Below are 14,250 nucleotides of genomic sequence, written 5' to 3'. Positions count from 1 at the left end.
CAGAGACCTTAACCAGCTTCCTTGCTGTGTTTTTCCTCTTAAGGTATACATATTCTCAGTCTTTGGAAGGGATCTGTTAAGTGCTTAAGTTTAAGTTAGTAGCTACCTCTAACTTTAACCCAATACGAACGCTCCAAAACAATTCTATAGTTTGTATCAGTGAAACCTGATGAAAATTAGTGAATGTTAAACATGATAAAATGATCGATGAAATGTCCAGGGCAGAAGATGTTTACAGTTATTGTCAGTTAAAAATAAAATCCTTTTTAAAGCCATTTTCTCTTTCTTTTCTGGGATAAGGACAAGGATGTGCCATAATCTTTTGAGAAAACTTATTGTAGCATTTTATCTGTTTTTCATACTTGCCTCAGATACATCTTACTAAATAGCAGCTAAACATATTCTTACTCTCCCAATCACAGAAAAATCTACTTGGTGTTTTCCAAAGTAGACATATTACTGTGTCTTCCTTGCTTTACCTTTATTATATGAATAGTTCTTTCATTTAAAACCAGTTACTTCCTTTATTATAGGCAACAGGGAATTTGGTTATACATGGCAGTGATTAAACTGCCAAATCCAAAGAAGAGTCTTCAATCGCCACTGGTTGAAAATGGGCAGATATCCAACAGTAAAGGACGTTAGCAAATTAAAAGGTTGTGCAGGTTATTTGACAACAAAAGAATCACTTCAGTACTGTCACAAAACTGTTTGCAACATATTTTTAACCAAATCCTCTCCCACCAGCAACTTCAAGCAAATCCACATACCTGGTACTGGGGAGTGGGGTAGGAACAGATGCTAGTATTAAGATGCACACACTTACACTTACGTGGCCACCAAAGACTCAAGATACATTTGTACAAGAATTCTGCTTCTGTGTGCTACATTCTCATAGAGAAAATGGAAATCCGTTTTAGTGCTTTGAGGTTATGCTATTTTCATATCACATGCAAAGCTGCTTTTCAAAATCTTAGATAAAACTTTTAGATTAACAGCTACTGTGTACAGTCTAGCCCTAAGGCAAAGAAGGATGGAAAGATTAGGATTCCTTTTTTATTCAAATCTTGCTGTTAAATCATGGAAGCCAACTGAGCTCTGGGGGAAAAGTCAGGAGACAGTAGAGCAAGAAAAGTAAGCACTTTAAATTGATATCCCTTTAAAAATTTCCCTAAACCTGCTTTTATAAGACATCAAAAGTAGTTGAAGTACATTTACTAAGTTGTTTTTATTCTAGTATTTGGACTGTACTGAAGCCTTTCAAATGGCAGTTGAATCAAACATACTTAAAGTAAGTTGCCAGGGTGCATATTTGAAAAAGAAAAAAGGCTTCTGAATTAAGATAAGTAATGTTGAACTAGTATACCTCACTTCTACTTTATCTTAAGAAACACTTTAAATTCACAGCTCAATTTTGTCCCTAGGACAAAAACATGAAACACTATTTATTATCTGTGGATTTTAAGTTTTGACCCCTTATAGAAGAAATTTTGTATCTTATTATCATGATTAGCTATAGCAATAAATATATATTGAGAAACTAGAGTTTTCTAAATACTTTTCTTGTCTTCTAAGTGCTAATATAAAAAGGAAAAAAAATACGTAAGTGGGACTAGTATTCTCTAGTTCAAATGAAATGTCAAGTGTGAAATGTTACATAGAAGGTCTACTTTCCATGCTTTTCAGACTCCAGAATTGGAAATGACTAAGCAAGAGTGAGATCTCAAGTCTACCATGATTTCTTTTCTAAATGACTCTTTTCTTGTTATTACATTTAATATATGAAGAAAGATGATGCCTGCTATCTTACATTAAATTGTATCTTTATTTATTTATTTATTTATTTATTTATTTATTTATTTACGCCTTTCAAAATTGAATTCTAAGAACTGATTCATGATCTTCAGAAGTCAGGGATTTGTAAGAAAAATACAAAATCTTAAGCAAACCTCATACACTGAAACATTAAGCTTATTTAATAATCTTGAACTATTGCTATTGTTATCAATATAATACAAAGTTATTCATCTATAATTTTTGGGGGGGTTATCTTTAATTTTTCAAGTTCAATGAATGTGTCCAATGACAAGAATAACAGGAGTATTTTGAACCATAGATCTGGACATTTTTTTTCTATCTGTTTTCTATCAACAGAAACCAGAAATGATTTTAGCATGTATAATTTTTTATGTAACACAAGGATTTTCTCCAAGGTTTTGCAGCAGACAGCTAAGTTGCTTGACCTGCTTGAGTGTGTCTCACTTGGCTAGAGATGGCTTGTCAAATCCATCACCTACTGATTGGAATAGATTACTGAGTTGATAGAGCACCGGGATTAGGCCCATCTTTCTGCAAGAGACTGTAATCATGATGAGAGGTTATTGTTGCCTGTGAGCTCAAAAGAGACAAACCACACTGCACGCAAGGATCAACTAGAGCTTTATGTTATGCAACACACATTGAAAAACAATACTAGTCACGACATATGCCACTAAGCTCAGTGAACATCAGAATTGTATTTTAGCACTCATAAAAAGTACAGCTAGAACATTTTAACAAAAATAATAAATTTATTTGGAAGGCTTCCAAATAAATTGTATCTATTCTTGAAACAATGGGTCTGCTTAATTTAATTCAATGTTTGATTTTTTGGCATCAGAGAACACGGTATCTTTTAAGGCAATATTTTAATTTGATTTAAAATATAAATTATATTATTCTACTTGCAAAAATGAATATATAAATATGGAAAAGTATATTATATAACTATATAATTATGTGAACTTGGGCTTGGGAAAGCCAATATTCTTGGGATTTCACTGGGTTAAAAAACCAATGACAGAAACTTTTCATAAAACCAGGCTTTTTGAATGTTTTAATATAGGATGCATATATAGTTCCCTTTAAGGATATATTGCTTGTGTAAGCCGTACCAACAGTAAAATGCATGTTATGGAGGATTTAAAATATGCTTTCATTGAGCTCGCTCCATTAATGTGGCATTTTTTTTCTTTGACCTCTACAAAACTGATGTATCTGTTTTCTTTTAGTTCATAAATGAAGCAGGACTACTTTTTAAAATAAATTCAATTATACAGCAAGGCCTATGTACTCTAATTAAATAGGTGAAATATGATAAGTTTATATAGACATCTGATCTCTGAAAGGTATAAAGCATTACTTGTAAGTAACATCTCCTTGCACAATATTCTGATGACAGAAAAGCAAAAATCTTATTTTCCATATTGTCAGAACCATGGCAATACAGTAATTGAAAGGGGTTCTTTTAAACACAGGATTACATAACTGCATTTACTTTTAACACAAGAACCCTGATATTCCTACTCACTCAAAGAACAGCCACTTTTCTTATAGAATAGAAACTTGGGAAATTTGGGCATTTTAAAAGTGAAATATATTTTAAAAGATGAAATATATTTTTCACAATCACTCTGCAATTTCTAAATTTTAACATTTTGACATTATAGATAACATGAAGTATAATAAATAGTACTTAGTTTGGAGTCTGTTAGATATATTCTAGGAGATTTACATATATGTTTTCAAAATTATTCTTCCTTACCTTTTTTTGAGGTAGACACATTATCTTTATTTCATAAATTGGGCAAATAAGGATCAGAACACTTATCCACAATCACAACTGGAAAAAAAGGGGCCACAATTCAAGCCCAAATCAGTTCAATTGAATTTAACTGGAAGAAAAGAGCCAGATTAGAAAGATTAAAATGCTTCTCTTCTAGGCATCAGAGCTACTGCTTTTGCATGTGGCTAGATGTGACTGTCTGATAGGCATTACTAAAAAAAAGAGAATGAAATTACACTTAACCTACAGTTCTACTCTTGCCCCACTTTATATTATATATTGTGATTGACTTCGTGATTGTTCGCTTAAAATCTAAGACTAAACTATGCTTTTCAAAAGACTGGTGTTATGTCTTGTTCATTTTTGTATCTCTAGCACCTAACAGAATGCCTGGTTTACAGGAAAAAAAAGTTATACAAATATATAAATGATTCATTGCATAAAAATGATTGTTTAATCTTAAAAGACTATAGAAGAGAGCTTCCATAAAAATCCAGTCCAAAATTATTTATAAATATTCCATTTTATAATACAAATCCAGTATTATTGCTAGAGCTGTTAATAAGAAATCAGCTACAGACCAGTGACCGCAGTGCTTGTTAGCTTTCCAAGTTTACTCCGCTCTCCCTTTTCTTGCCAGATGTATGTCACCTCTACTCTGATAGATACACCTAGTGTTCTATCACTGAATTTTGTTTCCTGGGGTTGTATCTGAAGAATATAACAGAAATAACAATCACTATGAGGCCCTTCATGGATTCAAGAATTCACTTATTGATTCACTTCATACATACATACTTAATGAATACTCCCTGAGTAACAGGTACTAAGGATACAAATACAAATAAACTATGGTTCTTACTAATTATAAGCTCACAGTTTAACCATCAACAAAGCTTTCACAGGACCATAGTGCAATGGTCTAAGTGCTATAGAAGTGAGTTCAAAGTGCTAAGGGAGAATGGAAGAGGGAATAACCAGAGATGATGTGTGAACTGGGTCTTGTGAGAAGGATATGAGTTTGTCAAAAGATAGGGGAAGATTATGATGTTCTAGTAAAACAGTTAATGATTAGGATTATCCTCACAGGTAGGCATTGGAGCCTGACTAATAGGTGTGGATGCATCCCAACATGGATGGTATGACACTGTCTGCAGTAATCCAGGCTATACTGCAATGCTTGGTGCCTTTCTGCTCCTTCTGCTTCTTACCTTGTTTTCCTCTCGATTTTAGAACTTTGATTTCTCTTAAAACAGCTTCTGATCCTGTCAACTCCCATTACTGATGTCTCTGCAATGCTACTGTGTCAAAACCTCCTTGATTAGAAATAAAAACTGACCCATTACCATGCAAGTCAGAAGCATATATAACACTCTGCTAGACAAAATCTTTGTTCAATTCCATGTAACAGACAGTAGATCTCAGTTGGTTGTAGGTAAGCCATGTCCCTTTCTGGATCTTCATTTTATTATCTTAAAAATCATCTGTTCCAACTCTTCACTCAAATGTTACCTTTTCAATTAGCCTTAACCCAAACACTACATTCAAAAAGGCAAACTGACCTTGCCCTCCACTCTTTACACAGACACTCCAATCCCCCTGACCTTGCTCTATTTCTGAAAAAAAATTTCCCTAGCATCTATTATCTTTTAACATTCAATACTCAATACAATTTACCTACATATTATTATATACTAAAGAATCTATCCTCACCCAAAGAGAGATCCAGTCTGTGCCCTAAGTTCCTGGGAAATAATCTCTAAGCCCTTGGAGCTTCCTACCTAGTAAGTGTCTGTGTTAACTCAACCCATGCCAGAAAGTCTAATAGTGTGATTTACAGTGGGGACTTTGAGTCACACAGTACCAGCTCAATCTCTATATGGCCTAGAAACTGAGGTGAGTCTTGTGGGCCGTTGACCATGTCTATGTGATGGGACTCCCTTAAAGACTCTGGACAGCAAGTCTCAAATGAGCTTCTCTCGTTGGCAATACTCTGTGCTTATTACTATAGATCATTGCCAGTAGTTAACCCTGCCCATGACTACACTGGAAGAGGTAACTGGAAGGTCCATATATAGAACCCTCCTGGACTCTGTCCCATGCATCATCTTCCCTTGGCTGATTTTTTTTCAAGATTTTATTTACTTATTTGAGACAAAGAGAGAGGGCCAGCGGGGGGGAATGGCAGAGGGAGAAGGAGAAGGAGATTTCCCACTGAGCAGGAAGCCCAATGGAGGACTCCATCCCAGGACCCTTGGATCATAACCTGAGCAGAAGATAGACGCTTAATCAACTGAGCCATCCAGGCACCCTCCTTGGATGATTTAAATCTGTAATGAACCATAATCAGGAGTATAATAGCTTTCAGTGAGTTCTATGAGCTTTTCTATGGATTTATCAAATATAAGGGTATCTTGCTCTCTCAAATTGCAATTGGTGTCAGAGGTGAGGGTGGTCTTGTGAACTAACTCCACAGTTAGGTTCATGTGTTATGTTCATGTGTTATTATTACTGATAATAACAAGATAATAATCCCTAGATAATAACTGATAATAACTAGATAATAACCCTTCACTAGAATGGAAACTACATAAAGGCAGGGATCTTTAAATGTTTTGTTTATGCATCTATCCCAAACAATTAGAAGAGGGCTTGCACAGAATTTTATGATTTTGCCACATTACATCATCCAGTTTCCCACTTGAATTTATTTTCAAATAGAGGAGTGCAAAATGGATTAGAGACTTTTGGAGAATGCAGGCAGTTTTAAAGGAGGTTTCTGAATTTTGCAGTATTTATAGAAGTTGAACAAAAAGAATGGGCTTGAGAGAAGGCTCACTGCACTTCTAGCCACCTTTGTCTGACTTGCTGCTAGGTTTACCTATTTCCACATTTGAATCATAATGAGTGAGCATAAATAAATACATAATTGTCAGTAGGCAGAAGCATCAGCAAAGAGAGATTCAGAGAAAAGTAAGCAGGCATAAGCACGACCATGTCACTCCAGCACCTAAACAAGTGTTACTTCCCAGATAGGCCACTGAGAATTTTTCCCAAGGAAGGCAGATGCTTTGGACCCTTTGATAGTTTTAAATTGCCTTTCTTTGTGCAGGGATTTAGCTAAGCAGGTCTATAGAATTTCAAAAGAGGAAATGTGAACTTAAAGCCCAAATCAAAGATGATTCACTTGTCTTGGTCTATTGATTTCATATGTTCATAGAAAGGAGATTTTTTTTTTAAGGCTGTTAATCTTGTTCATATTACATCAATAGTGTAAAGGCTGAGAGAGCACCAGGGATGTTTAGAAGCCAATTCTATGACATCTAAATTACTCTGCCTAATAAAATGTCACAACATGTGTGCTTCTATGTGACCTCTGACCTCACCACTGCTGAGTCCATCTGTTTTCAGGTATATTTAAAACAATTTCCAAACATCTATGCTCTCAATAATAATTTTAATGAGTTATTTAGATAACTTATAGAGATAGAAGCATTTTAATTTGGCTATCACTGCTACCTACACATGGCTATGGTCTACAACTAACAACAGGGCATTTTCATTCATCTGACACATACTTATTCAACACTTGTGTTCTACTTCTTTAGTAATTATATTAATTTATATCTTATCACTGAGGGTAAAATAATAAAAACATACCCTTTTTTAAAAAGGTGAACCTTTTAACTCACTATTCCTATCCAGTAAAAATCCTTCTGATTTTATTTTCTAATATTTCTCTATTTGTGTGCCCTCTACTCAATTTATACTGCCATTGTGTTTTTTCTGGAAATCTTTGATTCACATCTGCCTGGACTTTTGCCTGAGAATCACATTATTGTGACGGAGATGTTTTGAGCCTGGTTCTTTCAACGTAGTTATTTGGCAGCTGTGAGGTTTTACTATTACTACTTAGATATGGAGGTTTGGACATAAAACATTTTAGGTCTCCTCAGTAAACATACTTAGCCAAAAAGTGTAAATCAACTCCCAACCAGAGATGCAATGGTTAGGAATATAAAGAGCATGCAGCATTTTGGCAGAAATGTGGCATATCCAATGACAGGAGACCACTGAAATAACTGGTTATCTTGATACTCCTGAGCCCAATTGGAAGGCAACAAGGCAGGCAGTGATCAATGAACCAGAAAATGAAGAAAGGACACGGTAACACAGTTGACAGGGAAATCAGCCATTTCTTCCACATCCTAAGATATGCAAACCATTTTACCTGCCAATAAACCCAATGAGGCTTTGGAGATGGGCTAGGGACATGGAGTGCTAGCTAATTCTCTGTTGAGGGTAGGTATTAACAATGCAAGGTGGGGTGAGTTTTTCACTCATAAAGAATTTCACTCATAAGAGTTTCTAAAGAAATTTCCAGTAGATAAATGCAAACTATATACAGAAAACTCAGGGGTGCACATTGCTTCTGATGTGTCAGAAGATAAAGTCTTACACAAAAGCACAGGGCTGGAGTACGTTAGAATAAAAATCCCAACAATATTTAAAAGTCCTTTACTTTTCTTGTTAAGAAAGAACTATTGGACAAGAATGAAAGGTAAATACTATGTACATTTTAGTGAGATTTTCATAAGATGAAAGTGCCATCTAGAAATAAGACTATGTCAACAATTGGGATTTGTCCATTTAAGGACCTGAGAGCCATTTTCCTTGTGCAGAGAAGAAAGGAAGCATCTTTGGGCAATCCTGAGTGAGCAGCAGCAGCCCACAAAAGTTTGGCCATAGGTGACTAACCTGAAAGCAGTCCTTGAGGGGGCATGGGATGTGAAGATAAGTTTGACAAGATTAGTCATGTCAGGAGGGGATCAAAGTGTTTCAGGTCCATCTTCTCAGGTCCACCACATGGTCATTTCTACTCTAGAGCCCTTCTGCTTTATCAATCACTACCCAGAAAATGAAGCATAAGTCCTCTCTGTACTTGCATTTTCAAATCTATCTGGAATTGGTGTTAATCTCAATGCCAAGAGAGAGCCTAGATAAACATCTGAGTGCAGGACTCCCTTTCTCAAGAACGCTTGTCACCTATACCCTGTTGATTCTGCCTCTGACTCTTCAACTTCCCATAACCTAGATAATCTGTGTCACTTACAGGGGAAGGAAATTTTTCTCTGAGCTGCCATGTTTTAGTAGCTTTGAGTTCCCTTGGGTCTTATGATTTGGAAACTTAACCTTTATTCCTCTTTTCAGCAGTAACAAACTTTCCCTAAGGCATGGATGTGGCAAGTTCTGGCTCCTGACCAAGTGGGGAATAGGTCAGGTTTATAGAAAATATAAAGAAAAGGGATGCCTGGTGGCTCAGTTGGTTAAGCGTCTGATTTTGGTTCAAGTCATGATTTCATGATCTTGGGATGCTGGGATTGAGCCCTGCATCATGCTCCCTGCTCAGCAGGGAGTCTGCTTATCCTTCTCCCTTGCCCCTCCCTCTGCTAGTGTGCACTGTCTCTCTCTCTCTTTCTCAAATAAAATCTTTTTTTTAAAGATTTATTTATTTATTTATTTATTTATGATAGACATAGAGAGAGAGAGAGAGAGAGGCAGAGACACAGGAGGAGGGAGAAGCAGGCTCCACGCCCAGGAGCCCGACGTGGGACTCGATCCCGGGACTCCAGGATCGCGCCCTGGGCCAAAGGCAGGCGCTAAACCGCTGAGCCACCCAGGGATCCCCATAAAATCTTAAATTAAAAAAAGAAAATACAAAGAGAAAAACCACCAGGTACTATTTCAAAAATATTATCCATCACAGTGTAATGAACTCTTTCTGTCAAAGGGAAATTAAAGTACTTTTCCTATTGTCATAATAAATTATCAATAATTGTCATAATAAAAGAAAGCTGGGAATAGCTCAGCTGCTGATGAGAAAAAAAATATGCACAGATTAGAAATATAGAGGGCTTTATCATCTCACCACACACCAAATTTTGTTAGTTATTCATTCATCCCACAAATACTTATTGAACACCTGAATGCCTGCTCTGGACCAGGTTACAGAGTCTGAGGATACAGCAATGTAAGAGACAAAATACTCCCTGCCTTGATAGAGCTTACATTATTGTGGTAAGAGACAAAACTTAAGCAAAAAAAGTAAATGAAATGTAGTATAACAATGTTAAATATTATGTAAAAAAGCAAGGAAGGGAAGTTAAAAAGTAAGAAATAATAGAGTTTTAAACATGCACCAAAAAAAAGTTGCACTTGAATACTTGAATAAAGATGTATAAATAAAGTCAAAACAAAAGTGGGGAGACAGTCAAGTGGAGTATAAACAGTGATGATAACTATGGGTCACAATTATCGATTATTTACTACCCAATTATGCACTGTGTTTTAAATTTTACATATCCTATCTTGTGTACTCTTACAAACATCTTTATGACCCAAATATCATTATTAATTCTATTTACAGATAAGAAAAAAATGAGAATAAATTTCTAATTTCACAAAGATAGTTCATAGCAAACCTTGACTGTGAACACAGTACAATCTGATATAAAGTCTCTGATTTTGACAATAAAGCTCTATGTGTAAATATAGTAGTTATGTCTCACAGATTCTAAGGAAATATTCAGCCAATTCCTATACAGAAGTCCTTATACTATTCACCAACTTGCTTAAATTAAGAAGACTGTTAAATGTCTTTATTACTCTGTTAATTGACCTTTCAGTTCATACAAAGTTTACCTAAGATCTATATACTGAAAGTCCTTTAATTTTGGCCTCCTTCTATGCTTGCTATTTTTAACTTAATGTGTGATCATGGTCTTGATTTAATCTGCTACCTCCTACTATTTTGAGGGCCAGACACCTCCTTGACTCCTTTGTAATAAAAGACAAGAAAATTTTTTGCCCAATATTCTTACATTTTTTAGAGTATAGCATCACTCTTGTGCTCATACTGATTCCTGTTATATCATAACTTCAGTTTATAATTAGAAAATGCACATTATGAATAAAAATGTAATTATGGCAAAAGGGAAGAAAGGGGTCGGAGAACTAAATTTTCCTATATAGAGTAGGCATCTAGCAATTTGACAAAAAACTGGAAAAAGGCAACACTGTCTACAAAAACCAACTATTGAACACTTTAACTACATCACAAATACCTAATATAGATTGTTGAATTGGATTCTATTCTTATTTGCTTCAATACATATGGCTTCACTACCATCAATCCAAAACTTCTCTCTCTAGACCTGGGTTTCTCAATCTTGCCCCTATGGACATTTTGGGTCAGATAATTCCTTATTGAGAGGCCACTTTGCACACTGAAGCATGTTTCGCAGCATCCCTAGTATCTACCAGTTAGATGCCAGTAACACTTCCTCCCACTTGTGACAACCAAGACAATCTCCAACATTGCCAAATGCTACCTCACAGAAAAAAATCTTCCTAGTTAAGAATCACTACTCTAGACTAAGAAAAGCATTGTGTTTGTGTTTGTAAACACGTGTGTGTGTGTGTGTGTGCGTGTGTGTGTGTGTGTGTGTGTGTGTGTGTGTCAGGTCTTAAAGATGAAAAAGTTTTAAAATAAGTTCATCTGAAAGCTATATGACAAAATGCTTAGAGAAAATCCTGTCATCACCATGTTGAGCAAATGGGTGCTTTTGCTAATCCTCACAGCAGCTTTTTCATGTGTTGTGTTCATTGCTATCAAAGTATCCAGTCTAGAAGGGTGGGTCAATCATCAAATCACCCCTATCACCTTAAAGTATTTATCTAGACTTCTTCTGAACAGGAGTCTTGTTTGTCCACCAGCACCTGTGTATAAAAACTCAGCAGGTAGGGGAAATGATAGATTCATAAAACAGAGAAGGATCTCAGGTACCAAGCCCACTTCTTTTTTTTTTAATATTTATTGTATGTATTTATTTTTGAGAGAGAGAGAGAGAGTGAATGTGAGCCGGGGCAGGGGCATTGTGGTGAGGAACTCAAGCAGACCCACCCTGAGCACAGAGCCCTACATGGGGCTTTATCTCACAACTGTGAGATCATGACCTGAGCTGAAATCAAAAGTGGGATGCTTAACCAGCTGAACCACCCAGGTGCTCCCAAGTTCATTTCTCATCACCATGTTTATAGGACAAGACACTGAGGTCCAGGAAATAGAGTGTGGAGCACTGTTTATTATGATAAACCTCAGTGATTCAGATACTAGTCTGAAACTCAACATTATAGACATAGAACAATACACAGACTTGGGATTGAGTAAAATGTTAAAAGTATACTCTTCAGTCAATTTTCAATGTTTTAAAAGTTAAATAAGAGACCAGATACAAAATTAAAAATGTTTTTCAGATTGAATACACAAAAATTAAAGATACTATCAATGTATCTTTTGCTGCAGAATCTAAAATTTCACATTTGTTTTCTCTTTATAACATGTGATTACTGAATATCAACCAATTGGGAATGGTAGATTTCTGTTAATCTGCCTTATCATACTTATAAATTATGACTACCACATAAATTATTTGGAACTTGACAAAAACAATTGTTAAAGTACTGTGACTGTATTACAAATACCTAAAATATATTTTTGAATTGAATGGACTCCCAGTAAGAACAACCAGATTGCAGTACCCACTCCAGAATCCTGTCTTAATAAAGCTCACTCCTGAGGCCAGTATTATCTTAGATCCTCATGATTCGATAAATATGATGCACCCAGTACATTAAACTGTCTGAAGCAGCAAGGCAGAAATTTGGGCTTGTTGTATTTTAATTCAATCACTGTTTTCTCAGTCCTATTCCTTTTCATGTACAAATAGCTCAGAAACAGATAAGCAATTCTATCTGCTAAGGAAATACCCAACCAAAGAATGATTTACCAATTTTTCATATGTGTAGCCACTCCCAATCTCTGAGTGGCTCTCTTGAAATCTTCCTCCTTGATTGAAGAGCTATATGCTACCCACATTATATCTGGTGAACATATTCATGTATGTCCTCAAGTTGGGGACTTTAACCACAATTCTGAGACAACAGTAAAAATTCCACTCAAAATTCTATAACAAAACCCTTACAGAAGTAAAGGGGGAAATAGATAAAACCATAATAATTACTGTAGGAGACTTTAATACCTTTCTATCAGTGATATCTTTATATCTTGACCAAATATCTTGATAGAAGTAGGAAAAAATTAGGCTAGAATATCAAAGATTTGGATAAGACCATCAATAAACTTGAACTAAGTTAGATTTATATAGCGCACAGAACTTTTATAATTCATACTTTTTACGACATATGTAACATCCACCAGGAGAGACTGCACTGTGCCATAAAACAAGTTTCAAAGTACTGCAATCATACAGAGCACACTCTTACTATAATGCGATTGAATTATAAATCAACAATAAGACATCTGGAAAATCTCAAGACATTTGGAAACCTACGGGTAAAGGAACAAATTGCAAAGAAAATCATACATACTTCTAACTAAATGTTAATGAAATATAAATTTCAAAAGTGTGGGAATGTTGTAAAGGCAACCTTAGGAGGGAAATTTATAACTTTAAATGTGTATATTAAGAAAGAATAAAGCTACCTTTACAAAAAACTGGCAAAAGAATAGGTTTCAGCGCTTCTTGCTGTGAAGACCTTTTTTTTTCTCCTATTGAATTGTCTTGGTAATTTTGTCAAAAATTAACTGATTTAAATTCAAGTTAGTTGGGACACCTTCATTTTTTAAGGGTTTTCTTCAATGAACAAAAGTATTTAATGACAGGGCAACTTTGTAGTTAATGCTTGTGAGTTTGTATATAAGAAATCTTTGCCTATTATTACAAGACAGCAAAGATTTTCTCCTACATATTCTCTTCATTTGTTACATTTAAATCTTGGTCCATTTCAAGGTAATGTTTCCGGTATGAGGTAAATGTTAATGTGACATAAAAATATACATGGATTTCAGTGCTACTTGTGAAAGACTTTTTTTCCTATAGAATTGCCTTGGTATTTTTGTCAAAAATTAACCTTTTTTATCTGTGTCTTTCTATTTCTAGGTTCTCTATTTTGTTCTACTGACCTATGTCTATGCTTTTACCAAAATTGTAACAAATAGTTCCTGCCTTAACTATAATAACTTTATAGTAATCTTTACTTTTTCTTCCAAGTTTTTATTTAAATTCAAGTTAGTTGGGATGCCTGGGTGGTTCAGCGGTCAGGCTCCTGCCTTGGGCTGAGGCCGTGATCCCGGGATCCAGGATCGAGTCACACATAGGGCTCTCTGTGAGGAGCCTGCTTCTGCCTCTGCCTGTGTCTCTGCCTGTGTCTCTGCCTCTCTCTCTGTCTCTGTCTCTGTCTCTCTCTCTCTCATAAATAAAGTATTTTAAAAAGTATCTGTTTGTGGGCAGCCTGAGTGGCTCAGCAATTTAGCGCTGCCTTCAGCCCAAGGCCTGATCCTGGAGATCCGGGATCAAGTCCCACGTCGGGCTCCCTGCCTGCTTCTCCCTCTGCCTGTGTCTCTGCCTCTCTCTCTCTCTGCCTCTCATGAATAAATAATAAATCTTTAAAAAAATAATTAGAAAAATAAATTCAAGTTAGTTAATACATACTGTAGTATTGGTTTCAAGAGTTGAATTTAGGGATTCATCACTTACATATAACACCCAGTGCTCATCACAAGT

The sequence above is a fragment of the Vulpes vulpes genome, chromosome 12, assembly GCF_048418805.1.
Source record: "Vulpes vulpes isolate BD-2025 chromosome 12, VulVul3, whole genome shotgun sequence".
Classification (NCBI taxonomy): domain Eukaryota; kingdom Metazoa; phylum Chordata; class Mammalia; order Carnivora; family Canidae; genus Vulpes; species Vulpes vulpes.
The sequence above is the reverse complement of the archived record's forward strand: the minus strand, read 5'-3'. Positions refer to the sequence as shown.